Below are 19,549 nucleotides of genomic sequence, written 5' to 3'. Positions count from 1 at the left end.
GAAAATGGATGACTGCTGCTGCTGCTTTACGTTACAAACAAATATCGAAAGAAAAACGGGCGCTTTTGGGTACACGATATCCTTAAAAGACGAGAGGAGTTGGGAGCGCATCTAAAAACAGATCTAGCAAGTCTAGTGTATATCTAACAGTGGATTTAGCTGACGAAGTCATTGATGGGATAAAAACATCGCCTAGTTAACACCTTTATGTATACAATTCCTTTTTCACTGCAACTTCAGCAATGTTGTCAACTAGCGTTGGATAGCCTACCTGAGGTAATTTTGTATGCTAAACTGTATAATATCTCTATGTGAATACTTCACACTGCTTATTCCCAGGATACGACCGATTGCTTTCCATATATCCATCTTTTTTAACATATCCTTGAAAAAGGGGTTTGACTTGTCAAACAGTGGAGGATTTTTTTTTTTTACCTCGACGATTAACTGCTCTGCAATGTCATCTGCCATTTTAAATGCGCGAGACCTTTAAGTTAGAATGGATTCTGATTGGTTGTCAGTGTTTTATCGTTGGACAGCTGGAAAAAAAATCGTTCTGAAAGTGATCCCAACAATATTGTTCCTCATGTCTTTATCGTTATAGCTATGGTGTGAACTCTGTTATTCTTTAATATGAAGAACAATTTTTAGAATTATATCTTTATACTTATCTTTATAGTTATCGTGCTTGGTGTGAACGGGCCTTAGATCAGAGGAGGCCTATGGGAAGGGTATGCTACCTATATATGGGAACTTTAGGGCCCTATTTCCTATAAAAACCATACCTAACACACCCCTTAATACTTTATAACAGTTAACCAAGGTCAATTGTTCAACCTTACTAAAAAAAAACTCTTGTAGAGGGAGGAGACCTACAGAGCTCAACTTGCTGCCAATAGAGTGATGGCCTAAATTACATTTTTCCATAAAGAGCTCAAAAGAGCTCAAACCCAATGCCAGACCTACAGAAGGGTTGATTTAAGAAGTGCCTGGGGTGAGGAAGTGTGCAGATTCAAAACGCAGTGTTATGCAACATTTAATGCAGCCGACTGTGCCTTTGCCTCTCTGAACTTTCCCATCACCGTCTCGACGGAGGTGCCGAAAAGATCAAAAGGCGACTCTGGTGCATCGAGAGGAAAAGCTTTATTTTTCCCCAATGTCATCCCAGTTCAACCATAGATGCCTATCCCTGGCCCAGAGAGCTAATCTGTAGTGCAGCACAGCTCATTTACACTGCGTCAGGAGAAAGACTCCGACCTTGGTCCAAATCTTTCAGCAGATCAGCGTGGTGTGTTTGCAGCAAAGCCATTGTGTGCAAGGCATCACCAGCCAGACCATTTAAGCGCAATGTTTGTTTAAAAAGCAGGGCCAGAGCACTTTGTGTCGATGCCTCAACAACCGTGAGATAGTTTGAGAACCTTTCGTCAATTGAGGCACTGACAAATATCAGTGTCCGCGCATCTCCTGAACATCAGAATAGTTTGCTCGTCGCTAGACAGCAATGTCTCGTTACCTTTCGAAAGGGAACCACATGATGAATCAAAGTTGACACTAAAATAATGCAATAACCATTAATTTAAGAACATAAGATGTGACATAAAACCCTAAAGTACATAACAACAAAAACAAAAATTATCAAATGTGAAGTGTCACGCAGGAAAAAGTTTCGTTTTAATTATGATATTACAAAATAGAAAAAAAAAACATTATTAACATTTATTTGTTTAAAAAATCAGTAAAACTGTAATAATGTAAAATATTGTTACTACAATTTAAAATTGCTTTGTGTTGTAATATATTTTAAAATGCAATTCATTCCTGTGACAGCACAGCTTAATTTCAAGCAGCGTAGCCTATTTCATAATTAAAGGCATATGAGTGTGGGAGTTATATAATCTGTATAGTAAATCAACTAATATATATGATGTATGTATATGCATATAAATGACTAGCAGCAGCTAGAAAGAGTGGAGAGTGGGCACTAAGCAACCATTGGAAAGTCATTGACTGGAGAATGTCACATTCCTGTCACAATGGCATGGCAAAAAATATAAGAAGCAGCTAAGGTCACAAGTATCAGCCACTCCTATCACAACTATATCATTCGAGGAGACATTCAGCATTTCCTTGAGCTAGAGAACACATTCAGCAGTGAGTGAAAGTCAGCGTGAAATGAAGAGAACACCTCAGTCATCGCCTGCTGCTAAACCCACAAGCATTATCAGAAAAGAGCAAATGGTATATGTTTCACTAGCACCATATCTGTACACCTTTATATCTGTGAAACCTCCAGTTCATCCACAGGCCTTTATAAATATTCATCAACTGGTATGACTAAGTCACCAAGAAAGATCTGTGGAGAAGAGCGGGGCATAAAACGGAGTCAGTTGACATGCACATTAAACATCAGGATGTCTAGATGCAATCTCCAAAGAAGACAGGCCTGTATGGGTTGAAGTGGTGTGCAAGCGACACAACAGGCTTCACATGTACAAAAATACAGTAATTGTATCCAGCCATTGTTATGTTTTCAATCACACACATTCAGTTTACAGTTACTCCAAAGAATTTGTAGAAAACGTTTTATCTTACTGACCACAGAATAAAAACAAAAACTTTCCAAAGTCTCATGCTACCAGTTTGACTCAATTTGATGAAACCTTAACTGCCTGAATGAACACCATCAGAGTTGTTACTGAATGAACATCTGACTCACTTAAAGGTATAGCGGAGGATCTTTCCGAATTTTAGAGAAGACCCGCCCTCTCCAATTTTTTTAAAAAAATGCACATGCACAAACACAACACTCTTGCTCCCGAGAGGGAACGTCTATACGCCTTGCACAATTATGTTGCAAATTCTGAACTAACTAAAAAACATTCATAAAAAAGACAACATGTCAAATGCCCTTCCGTGTTTTATTTACTTATTATACTGATCGATTGAGTGACCGAGGACTCAAGACATGATATGTGCAACCCTGCATCACACGAAATACGTTCTGAGGAAACTATTTTGCAAATCGCAATTACGTTACATAGCAACATATAAGCAGTGCTATTACGTTGGTCCTTAACCTAATATCTCTCATTGTTAATACGTTGTTTTTATACATAGTTGCATATGGAGAAGTAGCTTGTTGCATTTGTGTAATAATAAACACACAAGATTTTAGAATATTTCAGCGTGATACCATTTACCATTTTGGACAAAAGGCTACTTTAGACAAATTGAGATGTTTACCGTGTCTATGCGGTGCATGACTCGTGCCAGGGCTAGCATTGTAGCTTCCATTAACTTTTACTAGTGATTTTAAATGGATTTCTCCAAATAGCGTGACAAACTTTACCTGTGTAGTAGAATCTTCGTGACTGCGGCATCAGTGAGAAGCCCAACCTGTGCTTTTAGCGCACGCCAGCGTGTGATATTCACCCAAAATCTCTCTGGTCTTGTTTCTATATTTTGTGGCCTTTCTCTTCTTATCATAGACTTAGTAAACATTTTTTCTCTTTCGACCCTCAGCCATTTTCAAAGGAATGGCTGAAACCGTAACTCCGACATAATACACCTGAAAGTGAAAACTCCATAGGGATGAGCACGTAGCCTACGGCGGCCTTACGTAAACATATCACCAGAATGATTGACACTTAGGTGGACCAATAGTATAGACTACCCACCCGGAAAAAGAAAATCCTCCGCTATACCTTTAATGAACTAAAAATTCTGTCAAGTCTAGTCACGTTTATTTACATAATGCTTTATACAGTAAAGATTGTTTCAAAGCAGCTTTGCCGTGTTGACAGGGAAATGATTCAACAATGCAAACAGAGTTTATTTCGGCTGTACATCAGCTCTAAAAGAAAACAGTGTCATTGTTCAGCTGGAGTCATTTCAGTGTTAATTCAATTCCATTATAAAGATCATCAAATATTTAATTAGTTAATTTCATCTATAAAGCAGTTCGGCAGAGAACAGTGATTTCATCGTCCAGCTCAGTTCAGTTTTCATCCAATAATGTCAGTGCAGTCTAATCAATTACAGTATATTGTTGAAAATGTCCTCTTTGTGTAAATAACATTAAATATTAAAAGGGGTCATGAACTGGCTTTTTAAATTGTATTATATTGTTGTCTAAGGTCAAGTTATGACGTTCGCTTGGTTTTTGCATTCAAAAACATCAAAATGAATAAGTAATAGGCTATTTTAGCTAGCTGAAAAACGCTCGGGTTTTATGGGCGTCTCGCAATGAAGACTTGGAAGTAAACGCCCACTGCTGTGAGTGGACAACAGTTTTGCATATTATAATGAGTTTCAACTCACCCGTCGATGCACTTGGGGGAAATTGTTGTAAAAACATCCAATGTTGTAAAATGGCAACCGGAGTGATTCGACCATACATGTTCAACCCAGAGTCCGTGTGTTGCACCATTACTGTCAGATCCAATATAGACGGCACAGCACCGTTCTTTACTCTTAATCGGTCTACAAATCCAGTCTTGTTTACAAAACAATCCTCAGTGAAATGAAGCGAACAGACGGACGATGTTTTACCTCATTAAAAATAAAGTTTATCCATGCAGTCCTGTTGGAATCCAGAGGAAGCTTATGCAGCGACTGTCGTCTTTCACAACCAGGCACTGCACAATATTCTGTATTGATCATTAGCTCGATCTGGTTTGTCATCACAAGGTAGACTATGTTATTTAGCTATGCGTGTAATGTGCGAATCGGTGGGAGGGGCTAAACCAGCCGTGTTGAAGTAGGCGTTGATCATCTTCTGCAGGGGTGGTGTTTTATCCTCTTTGTCATCATAGTTCCCCACTTTTAAAAACGAGTCATTTACTGAGCCTGGTCTCAATAAAAGCTTTTATTGGACTGACAAGGACGTTTTCAGTTCTTAAAGGGTTAGTTCACTCAAAAATGAAAATTAAGTCATTAATTACTCACCCCCATGCTGTTCCAACCCCGTAAGACCTTCGTTCATCTTCGGAACACAAATAAAGATATTTTTGATTGAATCTGAGAGCTATATCAGTCCTAGATAGACTGCCTAAGGGACTGGCTCTTGACGGCCCAGAAAGTCATTAAAGAAAAGGTTTAAATATTCCATGTGCCTACATCGGCTCAATTATAAGTTTATCAAGCGACGAGACTACTTTTTGTGCGAAAAAAACATAAATAACGACTTTATTCCACTATTCCATTACTTCCTTATGGGCGCATGCGCGAGAACTGAGACGAGGACGTTCTCATTCGTCTACTTCTTGTTAGCGGCTGCTCACCGCTTAGGAGTTTTACCGCCCCCTACCGTATAAAATGATGATCCATATATAAGGCGCTCCGGATTATAAGGAACACTGTCGTTTTTTGAGAAGATTAAAGGCTTTTAAGTGCACAGCGCGCATCTTCCTCTGCTTGTAAACAGAAAGTTTTGCGCTTCCAGCTATATCAGCACATCATCTTATACGGTAGGGGGCGGTAAAACTCCTAAGCGGTGAGCAGCCGGTAACAAGAAGTAGACGAATGAGAACGTCCTCGTCTCAGTTCTCGCGCATGCGCCCATAAGGAAGTAATGGAATAGTGGAATAAAGTCATTATTTATGTTTTTTTTCGCACAAAAAGTAGTCTCGTCGCTTGATAAACTTATAATTGAGCCGATGTAGGCACATGGAATATTTAAACCTTTTCTTTAATGACTTTCTGGGCCGTCAAGAGCCAGTCCCTTAGGCAGTCTATCTAGGACTGATCTAGCTCTCAGATTTAATCAAAAATATCTTTATTTGTGTTGGAACAGCATGGGGGTGAGTAATTGATGACTTAATTTTCATTTTTGGGTGAACTAACCCTTTAAATTTACAGGATATTCTTATAATATGATGACCTCCTAGATGTCAAAAGCTCAAGGAAAAATTGTTTTCTCAGTTCATCACCCCTTTAACACTAACAATTTTAAGGGCGGCCAGCCTAAAATAAACTCCGGATTTAATTGTTAGTAAGGTTGTTAAAGTCGTGTTTAAGTATGTGTAGGTATTGGGTGGATTAAGAGATGTAGAATATGGTCACGCAGAATAAGGCATTAATATGTGCCTTTATAAGTTCTAAACAGCCAATATCCTAGTATGCATGCTAATTGGTAACAAGTTAATAGTAAGAATTGAACCCTAAAATAAAGTGTTACCAAGATCATTATTAAACAAATAATAACAACATAACGGCATATATACTGTTTAATTCTACTCTAATGGGCTCTATGCACGGCGTTATTTCCGGTGAAGGATTAAGGATGCTCGATAACTTCCGCCGATCATAGAGTCCAATGCAATACCGAGAATTTATATTGAGTTTTATACTCCATGATTATACTAATGAAACGTTAGTCACAAAAACAGATAAAACAGACACCCCTCGTTGTGTTTATGCTTCTTTTTAAAATTATATTAAATAAACATAACTATATATAAAATTACATCTAAACGTATGTACTTTTCGTTTCAAAGACGGGAGGACAGTAAATATTGAAGACTCTGCCATAATCCCGTTTTCTCCAGTTTTCCTCCGCTTTAATCTACACAACCGGAAATGGACGAGCATCCTTACGTCAAATGCGGAACTTATGCGTGCATATAGCCCATTGTGCCCTTTTAAATATGAATTCTAAAAGTAATCTGAATAAGTTGGCTTTTTATGTAATCTGATAAAACTTGGGCACCCTGACTCCATTTAAATCACATGAGGCCAGCCAATCAGATTTCAGCATGCTGTTTTTTGTGAGCTCTTACTATTTCTGTGTGCAATTTGCATCAGCCGGTCTGTGAACAGTCCATGGGGGGTTTATTGGGGTGCTAAAGGTATTGCATAGATATCTGACCCAAAGGCCTGAAATGCTCCAGAACTTCACTTCTCTCCTCTTTAGGATTTGATTATCTGTTTCTGTGAAGCAAATCCCTCTTTTCCTAAAGAGTGTGGTGATAAATCTATTGGACGGTGATTGGCTCTACCCCAGCTGTTCTCTTGGACAATGCTGCTTGTATGGAGAACCAAAGTCATCCATCACCGGCTCCCTTTACAGCTCTAAACAGTCACGCCTGAAAATAATGTTCACTCAGCTGCTGATTAATTGCAACTCTCTGTGGCTCAATATGAATATCCTGTAAATACTACTGTGCTGTGACATGCTGTTTGAAATTACACACACACACAAATACTTCTTATACACTCTCAGAAAAAAGGTACGAAAGATGTCACTGGGGCTGTGGTAAACTTTTGTCCATTTTAGGTACCAATATGTACATTTTAGGTGCTGATATGTACATTTTAGGTGCTGATATGTACATTTATATGTACATTTTAGGTGCTGATATGTACATTTTAGGTACTAATATGTACATTTTAGGTGCTAATATGTACATTTTAAGTGTTGATATGTACATTTTAGGTACTAATATGTATATTTTAGGTTCTAATATGTACATTTTATGTGCTGATATGTGCATTTTAGGTGCTAATATGTACATTTTAGGTGTTGATAAGTACATTTTAGGTGCTAATATGTACATTTTAGGTGCTAATATGTACATTTTAAGTGTTGATTAGTACATTTTAGGTGCTAATATGTACATTTTAAGTGTTGATAGGTACGTTTTAGGTGCTAATATTGTACCATTTAAGGTACCAATATGCACCCTTTAGGTACAAAAGTGTACCTTTTGAAAAGGTACAGCCCCAGTGACAGCTTTTGTACTTTTTTTTCTGAGTGTACTGTACATAAGAAGTAAACCAGCTGCAGATTATCATTATAGAATGGAAGCATTTTTTTCACTGTAATATAAAAAAAAATCTCAATATAGTTTACAAAACAAATATATTATATATCCCAAGTTTTATTATTGTTAGAAAGAACAAGAGAATATGTGTAATATCCGAGATTTTAAAATACAAATATGTCATTACCATTCCAGTAATCTAAATTATGAAATAACTCGTCTTGTCTATTTGGTATTCAAAAAGGTTGCCTTAAATTGATACTTCACCCAAAAATAAATATTCTGTCATGATTTATTCAAATCATAATGAGGAGATATCTTGTGTTCTGCAAAAGAATTTGCCATACAGGTTTGAATGTAGTTACTTTTTCTTAAAGTACATGGGTCACTGTGTTTCTGAAACTTAACACTCAGATTTCAGATTTCATCTGCACTGTCTTTCCATCCTTAAATGCAAATTATTATAATCTTTCCCAGAGGCAAACGGTGGAAGTAATGCAGTATGACAAACTGGCAATGAGTATTAACCTTTGGCCCTTCAGGATTTTTAATATGCGACAGGATCCTTTTTTGCATGATGTTTCATTTAATGAGAAGTATTAACAAAAGAAAATAGACTTTTACTTAAGTTTAATGTGCAGTTAGTAATATTTTGATTTGTATGTTAAAAAGTATTCAGCTGGTCTGGTTATGTCTGCCACTATGAAATGACCAGTGTGGATTAAGAGCAGGAAGATCAACAATGGACATGATCTTCTCAATAAGGCAACTTCAGGAGAAGTCCCACGAGTAGAGGCGACCACTCTACATCTCCTTCATTGATCTGACTCGGTCAGAAGGAACAGACATTTTACTTTACTTTAGAGGACTGGATGCCAGGGAAATGATCAGAGAAAGGCTATTTGAAGACGATGCTACCCTGGCAGCACATCTTAAAAAAAGCATTAACGCGCCTCATCAACTGCTTCGCATGCTTGCAGTGAGTTTGGACTCGCTTTTGACCCCCGCAGAACTAACATCATGGGACAAGATGACAGCAGCATCTCCAGCATCTCTATTAGTGATTTTGATTTATGTTTGAGGTGATACATCTCCATATTAATGACAGTCTTGAACTGTAAACTCTCAAGTGTTGGCTTTTTAAAATTGGTTATGTTTACATGTCTATTCAACACATTCTCATCCCAAGACGTCATCTAACTGACGCTTTTGACCATACGCCAATCCGTCATCCGACACCCTTTAACGTCAGTTAGATGAAGCTATCCTAGGCCGTCATCTAACTGACGCTTTACCTTTAGCATCAGTTAGATGAGGGTGGATAGATATGGTCAAAAGTGTCAGTTAGATGACGTCTTGGGATGAGAACGGGCTGGTCTATGATGAACGACTTGCGAGCACCTTTTTTTTATTTTGGGTATGTCATTAACGTCCCACTTGCCAAAATTAAGGGGGTTGAGTGGTTCAGTGGGCAAGTATATAACAGTCTTGGGATGGGGGTTGAGTGGTTAAAGTGTCAGGTCAGTGAGCAAGTATATAACAGTCTTGGGAAGGGGTTGAGTGGTTTATAGTGTCAGTGGGCAAGTATATAACAGTCTTGGGAAGGGGTTGAGTGGTTAAAGTGTCAGTGGGCAAGTATATAACAGTCTTGGGAAGGGGGTTGAGTGGTTAAAGTGTCAGTGGGCAAGTATATAACAGTCTTGTGAAGGGGGTTGAGTGGTTAAAGTGTCAGTGGCCAAGTATATACCAGTCTTGGGAAGAGGGTTGAGTGGTTAAAGTGTCAGTGGGCAAGTATATAACAGTCTTGGGAAGGGGGTTGATTGGTTAAAGTGTCAGTGGGCAAGTATATAACAGTCTTGGGAAGGGGTTGAGTAGTTAAAGTGTCAGTGGGCAAGTATATAACAGTCTTAGGAAGGTGGTTGAGTGGTTAAAGTGTCAGTGGGCAAGTATATAACAGTCTTGGGAAGGGGGTTGAGTGGTTAAATTGTCAGTGGGCAAGTATTTAACAGTCTTGGGAAGGGGTTGAGTGGTTAAAGTGTCAGTGGGCAAGTATGTAACAGTCTTGGGAAGGGGTTGAGTAGTTAAAGTGTCAGTGGGCAAGTATATAACAGTCTTGGGAAGGGGGTTGATTGGTTAAAGTGTCAGTGGGCAAGTATATGACAGTCTTGGGAAGGGGGTTGAGTAGTTAAAGTGTCAGTGGGCAAGTATATAACAGTCTTGGGAAGGGGGTTGAGTGGTTAAAGTGTCAGTGGGCAAATATATAACAGTCTTGGGAAGGGGTTGAGTGGTTAAAGTGTCAGTGGGCAAGTATATAACAGTCTTGGGAAGGGGGTTGAGTGGTTAAAGTGTCAGCGGGCAAGTATATAACAGTCTTGAGAAGGGGGTTGAGTGGTTAAAGTGTCAGTGGGCAAGTATATAACAGTCTTGGGAAGGGGGTTGAGTGGTTAAAGTGTCAGTGGGCAAGTATATAACAGTCTTGGGAAGGGGTTGAGTGGTTAAAGTGTCAGTGGGCAAGTATATAACAGTCTTGGGAAGGGGTTGAGTGGTTAAAGTGTCAGTGGGCAAGTATATAACAGTCTTGGGAAGGGGTTGAGTGGTTAAAGTGTCAGTGGGCAAGTATATAACAGTCTTGGGAAGGGGTTGAGTGGTTAAAGTGTCAGTGGGCAAGTATATAACAGTCTTGGGAAGGGGGTTGAGTGGTTAAAGTGTCAGTGGGCAAGTATATAACAGTCTTGAGAAGGGGGTTGAGTGGTTAAAGTGTCAGTGGGCAAGTATATAACAGTCTTGGGAAGGGGTTGAGTGGTTAAAGTGTCAGTGGGAAAGTATATAACAGTCTTGGGAAGGGGTTGAGTGGTTAAAGTGTCAGTGGGCAAGTATATAACAGTCTTGGGAAGGGGTTGAGTGGTTAAAGTGTCAGTGGGCAAGTATATAACAGTCTTGGGAAGGGGATTGAGTGGTTAAAGTGTCAGTGGGCAAATATATTACAGTCTTGGGAATGGGGTTGAGTGGTTAAAGTGTCAGTGGGCAAGTAAATAACAATCTTGGGAAGGGGGTTTAGTGGTTAAAGTGTCAGTGGGCAAGTATATAACAGTCTTGGGAAGGGGTTGAGTGGTTAGAGTGTCAGTGGGCAAGTATATAACAGTCTTGTGAAGGGGTTGAGTGGTTAAAGTGTCAGTGGGCAAGTATGTAACAGTCTTGGGAAGGGTTTGCGTGGTTAAAGTTTCAGTGGGCAAGTATATAACAGTCTTAGGAAGGGGGTTGAGTGGTTAAAGTATCAGTGGGCAAGTATATAACAGTCTTGGGAAGGGGTTGAGTGGTTAGAGTGTCAGTGGGCAAGTATATAACAGTCTTGTGAAGGGGGTTGAGTGGTTAAAGTGTCAGTGGGCAAGTATAACAGTCTTGGGAAGGGGTTGAGTGGTTAAAGTGTCAGTGGGCATGTATATAACAGTCTTGGGAAGGGGTTGAGTGGTTAAAGTGTCAGTGGGCAAGTATATAACAGTCTTGGGAAGGGGTTGAGTGGTTAGAGTGTCAGTGGGCAAGTATAACAGTCTTGTGAAGGGGGTTGAGTGGTTAAAGTATCAGTGGGCAAGTATATAACAGTCTTGGGAAGGGGTTGAGTGGTTAGAGTGTCAGTGGGCAAGTATATAACAGTCTTGTGAAGGGGGTTGAGTGGTTAAAGTGTCAGTGGGCAAGTATAACAGTCTTGGGAAGGGGTTGAGTGGTTAAAGTGTCAGTGGGCATGTATATAACAGTCTTGGGAAGGGGTTGAGTGGTTAAAGTGTCAGTGGGCAAGTATATAACAGTCTTGGGAAGGGGTTGAGTGGTTAGAGTGTCAGTGGGCAAGTATATAACAGTCTTGGGAAGGGGGTTGATTGGTTAAAGTGTCAATGGGCAAGTATATAACAGTCTTGGGAAGGGGGTTGAGTGGTTAAAGTGTCAGTGGGCAAGTATATAACAGTCTTGGGAAGGGGGTTGAGTGGTTAAAGTGTCAGTGGGCAAGTATATAACAGTCTTGGGAAGGGGGTTGAGTGGTTAAAGTGTCAGTGGGCAAGTATATAACAGTCTTGGGAAGGGGGTTGAGTGGTTAAAGTGTCAGTGGGCAAGTATATAACAGTCTTGTGAAGGGGGTTGAGTGGTTAAAGTGTCAGTGGCCAAGTATATACCAGTCTTGGGAAGAGGGTTGAGTGGTTAAAGTGTCAGTGGGCAAGTATATAACAGTCTTGGGAAGGGGGTTGAGTACTTAAAGTGTCAGTGGGCAAGTATATAACAGTCTTGGGAAGGAGGTTTGGTGGTTAAAGTGTCAATGGGCAAGTATATAACAGTCTTGGGAAGGGGGCTGAGTGGTTAAAGTGTCAGTGGCCAAGTATATAACAGTCTTGGGAAGGGGTTGAGTGGTTAGAGTGTCAGTGGGCAAGTATATAATAGTCTTATGAAGGGGGTTGAGTGGTTAAAGTGTCAATGGGCAAGTATATAACAGCCTTGTGAAGGGGGTTGAGTGGTTAAAGTGTCAGTGGGCAAGTATATAACAGTCTTGGGAAGAGGGTTGGGTGGTTAAAGTGTCAGTGGGCAAGTATATAACAGTCTTGGGAAGGGGGTTGAGTGGTTAAAGTGTCAGTGGGCAAGTATATAACAGTCTTGTGAAGGGGGTTGAGTGGTTAAAGTGTCAGTGGGCAAGTATATAACAGTCTTGGGAAGGGGGTTGAATGGTTGAAGTGTCAGTGGGCAAGTATATAACAGTCTTGTGAAGGGGGTTGAGTGGTTAAAGTGTCGGTGGGCAAGTATATAACAGTCTTGGGAAGGGGGTTGATTGGTTAAAGTGTCAATGGGCAAGTATATAACAGTCTTGGGAAGGGGGTTGAGTGGTTAAAGTGTCAGTGGGCAAGTATATAACAGTCTTGGGAAGGGGTTGAGTGGTTAAAGTGTCAGTGGGCAAGTATATAACAGTCTTAGGAAGGGGGTTGAGTGGTTAAAGTGTCAGTGGGCAAGTATATAACAGTCTTGGGAAGGGGGTTGAGTGCTTAAAGTGTCAGTGGGCAAGTATATAACAGTCTTGGGAAGGAGGTTTGGTGGTTAAAGTGTCAATGGGCAAGTATATAACAGTCTTGGGAAGGGGGCTGAGTGGTTAAAGTGTCAGTGGGCAAGTATATAACAGTCTTGGGAAGGGGTTGAGTGGTTAGAGTGTCAGTGGGCAAGTATATAACAGTCTTGGGAAGGGGGTTGAATGGTTGAAGTGTCAGTGGGCAAGTATATAACAGTCTTGTGAAGGGGGTTGAGTGGTTAAAGTGTCAGTGGTCAAGTATATAACAGTCTTGGGAAGGGGTTGAGTGGTTCATAGTGTCAGTGGGCAAGTATATAACAGTCTTGGGAAGGGGGCTGAGTGGTTAAAGTGTCAGTGGGCAAGTATATAACAGTCTTGGGAAGGAGGTTTGGTGGTTAAAGTGTCAATGGGCAAGTATATAACAGTCTTGGGAAGGGGGCTGAGTGGTTAAAGTGTCAGTGGGCAAGTATATAACAGTCTTGGGAAGGGGTTGAGTGGTTAGAGTGTCAGTGGGCAAGTATATAACAGTCTTGGGAAGGGCGTTGAGTGCTTAAAGTGTCAGTGGGCAAGTATATAACAGTCTTGGGAAGGAGGTTTGGTGGTTAAAGTGTCAATGGGCAAGTATATAACAGTCTTGGGAAGGGGGTTGAGTGGTTAAAGTGTCAGTGGGCAAGTATATAACAGTCTTGAGAAGGGGTTGAGTGGTTAAAGTGTCAGTGGGCAAGTATATAACAGTCTTGGGAAGGGGGTTGAGTGGTTAAAGTGTCAGTGGGCAAGTATATAACAGTCTTGGGAAGGGGTTGAGTGGTTAAAGTGTCAGTGGGCAAGTATATAACAGTCTTGGGAAGGGGTTGAGTAGTTAAAGTGTCAGTGGGCAAGTATGTAACAGTCTTGGGAAGGGGGTTGATTGGTTAAAGTGTCAGTGGGCAAGTATATAACAGTCTTGGGAAGGGGGTTGAGTAGTTAAAGTGTCAGTGGGCAAGTATATAACAGTCTTGGGAAGGGGGTTGATTGGTTAATGTGTCAGTGGGCAAGTATATAACAGTCTTGGGAAGGGGGTTGAGTAGTTAAAGTGTCAGTGGGCAAGTATAGAACAGTCTTGGGAAGGGGGTTGAGTGGTTAAAGTGTCAGTGGGCAAGTATATAACAGTCTTGGGAAGGGGGTTGAGTGGTTAAAGTGTCAGTGGGCAAATATATAACAGTCTTGGGAAGGGGGTTGAGTGGTTAAAGTGTCAGTGGGCAAGTATATAACAGTCTTGGGAAGGGGTTGAGTGGTTAAAGTGTCAGTGGGCAAGTATATAACAGTCTTGGGAAGGGGTTGAGTGGTTAAATTGTCAGTGGGCAAGTATATAACAGTCTTAGGAAGGTGGTTGAGTGGTTAAAGTGTCAGTGGGCAAGTATATAACAGTCTTGGGAAGGGGGTTGAGTGGTTAAATTGTCAGTGGGCAAGTATATAACAGTCTTGGGAAGGGGTTGAGTGGTTAAAGTGTCAGTGGGCAAGTATGTAACAGTCTTGGGAAGGGGTTGAGTAGTTAAAGTGTCAATGGGCAAGTATATAACAGTCTTGGGAAGGGGGTTGATTGGTTAAAGTGTCAGTGGGCAAGTATATAACAGTCTTGGGAAGGGGGTTGAGTAGTGAAAGTGTCAGTGGGCAAGTATATAACAGTCTTGGGAAGGGGGTTGAGTGGTTAAAGTGTCAGTGGGCAAATATATAACAGTCTTGGGAAGGGGTTGAGTGGTTAAAGTGTAAGTGGGCAAGTATATAACAGTCTTGGGAAGGGGGTTGAGTGGTTAAAGTGTCAGTGGGCAAGTATATAACAGTCTTGAGAAGGGGGATGAGTGGTTAAAGTGTCAGTGGGCAAGTATATAACAGTCTTGGGAAGGGGGTTGAGTGGTTAAAGTGTCAGTGGGCAAGTATATAACAGTCTTGGGAAGGGGTTGAGTGGTTAAAGTGTCAGTGGGCAAGTATATAACAGTCTTGGGAAGGGGTTGAGTGGTTAAAGTGTCAGTGGGCAAGTATATAACAGTCTTGGGAAGGGGTTGAGTGGTTAAAGTGTCAGTGGGCAAGTATATAACAGTCTTGGGAAGGGGTTGAGTGGTTAAAGTGTCAGTGGGCAAGTATATAACAGTCTTGGGAAGGGGGTTGAGTGGTTAAAGTGTCAGTGGGCAAGTATATAACAGTCTTGAGAAGGGGGTTGAGTGGTTAAAGTGTCAGTGGGCAAGTATATAACAGTCTTGGGAAGGGGGTTGAGTGGTTAAAGTGTCAGTGGGCAAGTATATAACAGTCTTGGGAAGGGGTTGAGTGGTTAAAGTGTCAGTGGGCAAGTATATAACAGTCTTGGGAAGGGGTTGAGTGGTTAAAGTGTCAGTGGGCAAGTATATAACAGTCTTGGGAAGGGGTTGAGTGGTTAAAGTGTCAGTGGGCAAGTATATAACACTCTTGGGAAGGGGATTGAGTGGTTAAAGTGTCAGTGGGCAAATATATTACAGTCTTGGGAATGGGGTTGAGTGGTTAAAGTGTCAGTGGGCAAGTATATAACAGTCTTGGGAAGGGGGTTTAGTGGTTAAAGTGTCAGTGGGCAAGTATATAACAGTCTTGGGAAGGGGTTGAGTGGTTAAAGTGTCAGTGGGCAAGTATATAACAGTCTTGTGAAGGGGTTGAGTGGTTAAAGTGTCAGTGGGCAAGTATATAACAGTCTTGGGAAGGGTTTGAGTGGTTAAAGTTTCAGTGGGCAAGTATATAACAGTCTTAGGAAGGGGGTTGAGTGGTTAAAGTATCAGTGGGCAAGTATATAACAGTCTTGGGAAGGGGGTTGAGTGGTTAAAGTGTCAGTGGGCAAGTATATAACAGTCTTGAGAAGGGGGATGAGTGGTTAAAGTGTCAGTGGGCAAGTATATAACAGTCTTGGGAAGGGGGTTGAGTGGTTAAAGTGTCAGTGGGCAAGTATATAACAGTCTTGGGAAGGGGTTGAGTGGTTAAAGTGTCAGTGGGCAAGTATATAACAGTCTTGGGAAGGGGTTGAGTGGTTAAAGTGTCAGTGGGCAAGTATATAACAGTCTTGGGAAGGGGTTGAGTGGTTAAAGTGTCAGTGGGCAAGTATATAACAGTCTTGGGAAGGGGTTGAGTGGTTAAAGTGTCAGTGGGCAAGTATATAACAGTCTTGGGAAGGGGGTTGAGTGGTTAAAGTGTCAGTGGGCAAGTATATAACAGTCTTGAGAAGGGGGTTGAGTGGTTAAAGTGTCAGTGGGCAAGTATATAACAGTCTTGGGAAGGGGGTTGAGTGGTTAAAGTGTCAGTGGGCAAGTATATAACAGTCTTGGGAAGGGGTTGAGTGGTTAAAGTGTCAGTGGGCAAGTATATAACAGTCTTGGGAAGGGGTTGAGTGGTTAAAGTGTCAGTGGGCAAGTATATAACAGTCTTGGGAAGGGGTTGAGTGGTTAAAGTGTCAGTGGGCAAGTATATAACACTCTTGGGAAGGGGATTGAGTGGTTAAAGTGTCAGTGGGCAAATATATTACAGTCTTGGGAATGGGGTTGAGTGGTTAAAGTGTCAGTGGGCAAGTATATAACAGTCTTGGGAAGGGGGTTTAGTGGTTAAAGTGTCAGTGGGCAAGTATATAACAGTCTTGGGAAGGGGTTGAGTGGTTAAAGTGTCAGTGGGCAAGTATATAACAGTCTTGTGAAGGGGTTGAGTGGTTAAAGTGTCAGTGGGCAAGTATATAACAGTCTTGGGAAGGGTTTGAGTGGTTAAAGTTTCAGTGGGCAAGTATATAACAGTCTTAGGAAGGGGGTTGAGTGGTTAAAGTATCAGTGGGCAAGTATATAACAGTCTTGGGAAGGGGTTGAGTGGTTAGAGTGTCAGTAGGCAAGTATATAACAGTCTTGTGAAGGGGGTTGAGTGGTTAAAGTGTCAGTGGGCAAGTATAACAGTCTTGGGAAGGGGTTGAGTGGTTAAAGTGTCAGTGGGCAAGTATATAACAGTCTTGGGAAGGGGTTGAGTGGTTAAAGTGTCAGTGGGCAAGTATATAACAGTCTTGGGAAGGGGTTGAGTGGTTAGAGTGTCAGTGGGCAAGTATAACAGTCTTGTGAAGGGGGTTGAGTGGTTAAAGTGTCAGTGGGCAAGTATATAACAGTCTTGGGAAGGGTTTGAGTGGTTAAAGTGTCAGTGGGCAAGTATATAACAGTCTTGGGAAGGGGTTGAGTGGTTAAAGTGTCAGTGGGCAAGTATATAACAGTCTTGGGAAGGGTTTGAGTGGTTAAAGTGTCAGTGGGCAAGTATATAACAGTCTTGGGAAGGGGGTTGATTGGTTAAAGTGTCAATGGGCAAGTATATAACAGTCTTGGAAAGGGGGTTGAGTGGTTAAAGTGTCAGTGGGCAAGTATATAACAGTCTTGGGAAGGGGGTTGAGTGGTTAAAGTGTCAGTGGGCAAGTATATAACAGTCTTGGGAAGGGGGTTGAGTGGTTAAAGTGTCAGTGGGCAAGTATATAACAGTCTTGGGAAGGGGGTTGAGTGGTTAAAGTGTCAGTGGGCAAGTATATAACAGTCTTGTGAAGGGGGTTGAGTGGTTAAAGTGTCAGTGGCCAAGTATATACCAGTCTTGGGAAGAGGGTTGAGTGGTTAAAGTGTCAGTGGGCAAGTATATAACAGTCTTGGGAAGGGGGTTGAGTACTTAAAGTGTCAGTGGGCAAGTATATAACAGTCTTGGGAAGGAGGTTTGGTGGTTAAAGTGTCAATGGGCAAGTATATAACAGTCTTGGGAAGGGGGCTGAGTGGTTAAAGTGTCAGTGGCCAAGTATATAACAGTCTTGGGAAGGGGTTGAGTGGTTAGAGTATCAGTGGGCAAGTATATAATAGTCTTATGAAGGGGGTTGAGTGGTTAAAGTGTCAATGGGCAAGTATATAACAGCCTTGTGAAGGGGGTTGAGTGGTTAAAGTGTCAGTGGGCAAGTATATAACAGTCTTGGGAAGAGGGTTGGGTGGTTCAAGTGTCAGTGGGCAAGTATATAACAGTCTTGGGAAGGGGGTTGAGTGGTTAAAGTGTCAGTGGGCAAGTATATAACAGTCTTGTGAAGGGGGTTGAGTGGTTAAAGTGTCAGTGGGCAAGTATATAACAGTCTTGGGAAGGGGGTTGAATGGTTAAAGTGTCAGTGGGCAAGTATATAACAGTCTTGGGAAGGGTTTGAGTGGTTAAAGTGTCAGTGGGCAAGTATATAACAGTCTTGGGAAGGGGTTGAGTGGTTAAAGTGTCAGTGGGCAAGTATATAACAGTCTTGGGAAGGGGGTTGATTGGTTAAAGTGTCAATGGGCAAGTATATAACAGTCTTGGAAAGGGGGTTGAGTGGTTAAAGTGTCAGTGGGCAAGTATATAACAGTCTTGGGAAGGGGGTTGAGTGGTTAAAGTGTCAGTGGGCAAGTATATAACAGTCTTGGGAAGGGGGTTGAGTGGTTAAAGTGTCAGTGGGCAAGTATATAACAGTCTTGGGAAGGGGGTTGAGTGGTTAAAGTGTCAGTGGGCAAGTATATAACAGTCTTGGGAAGGGGTTGAGTGGTTAAAGTGTCAGTGGGCAAGTATATAACAGTCTTGGGAAGGGGTTGAGTGGTTAAAGTGTCAGTGGGCAAGTATATAACAGTCTTAGGAAGGTGGTTGAGTGGTTAAAGTGTAAGTGGGCAAGTATATAACAGTCTTGGGAAGGGGGTTGAGTGGTTAAATTGTCAGTGGGCAAGTATATAACAGTATTGGGAAGGGGTTGAGTGGTTAAAGTGTCAGTGGGCAAGTATGTAACAGTCTTGGGAAGGGGTTGAGTAGTTAAAGTGTCAGTGGGCAAGTATATAACAGTCTTGGGAAGGGGGTTGATTGGTTAAAGTGTCAGTGGGCAAGTATATAACAGTCATGGGAAGGGGGTTGAGTAGTTAAAGTGTCAGTGGGCAAGTATATAACAGTCTTGGGAAGGGGGTTGAGTGGTTAAAGTGTCAGTGGGCAAGTATGTAACAGTCTTGGGAAGGGGGTTGAGTTGTTAAAGTGTCAGTGGGCAAATATATAACAGTCTTGGGAAGGGGGTTGAGTGGTTAAAGTGTCAGTGGGCAAGTATATAACAGTCTTGGGAAGGGGGTTGAGTGGTTAAATTGTCAGTGGGCAAGTATATAACAGTCTTGGGAAGGGGGTTGAGTGGTTAAAGTGTCAGTGGGCAAGTATATAACAGTCTTGGGAAGGGGTTGAGTGGTTAAAGTGTCAGTGGGCAAGTATATAACAGTCTTAGGAAGGGGGTTGAGTGGTTAAAGTGTCAGTGGGCAAGTATATAACAGTCTTGGGAAGGGGGTTGAGTGCTTAAAGTGTCAGTGGGCAAGTATATAACAGTCTTGGGAAGGGGTTGAGTGGTTAAAGTGTCAATGGGCAAGTATATAACAGTCTTGGGAAAGGGTTGAGTGGTTAAAGTGTCAATGGGCAAGTATATAACAGTCTTGGGAAGGGGGTTGATTGGTTAAAGTGTCAGTGGGCAAGTATATAACAGTCTTGGGAAGGGGTTGAGTGGTTAAAGTGTCAGTGGGCAAGTATATAACAGTCTTGGGAAGGGTTTGAGTGGTTAAAGTGTCAGTGGGCAAGTATACAACAGTCTTGGGAAGGGGTTGAGTGGTTAAAGTGTCAGTGGGCAAGTATATAACAGTCTTGGGAAGGGGGTTGAGTGGTTAAAGTGTCAGTGGGCAAGTATATAACAGTCTTGGGAAGGGGTTGAGTGGTTAAAGTGTCA

General features: G+C 41.6%; 1 protein-coding gene across 2 annotated transcripts in view; it reads right to left on the bottom strand.

The window, feature by feature from the left end:
• syt2a (synaptotagmin IIa) overlaps nt 1–19,549 on the bottom strand; it is a 172,916-nt gene that overhangs the window by 85,465 nt on the left and 67,902 nt on the right. The window lies entirely within an intron of this gene.

Source organism: Pimephales promelas, chromosome 20 (genome assembly GCF_988280905.1).
Source record: "Pimephales promelas chromosome 20, fPimPro1.hap1.1, whole genome shotgun sequence".
Lineage (NCBI taxonomy): Eukaryota > Metazoa > Chordata > Actinopteri > Cypriniformes > Leuciscidae > Pimephales > Pimephales promelas.
Note: the sequence above shows the minus strand (reverse complement) of the source record. Positions and strands in the feature narration are given on the sequence as shown.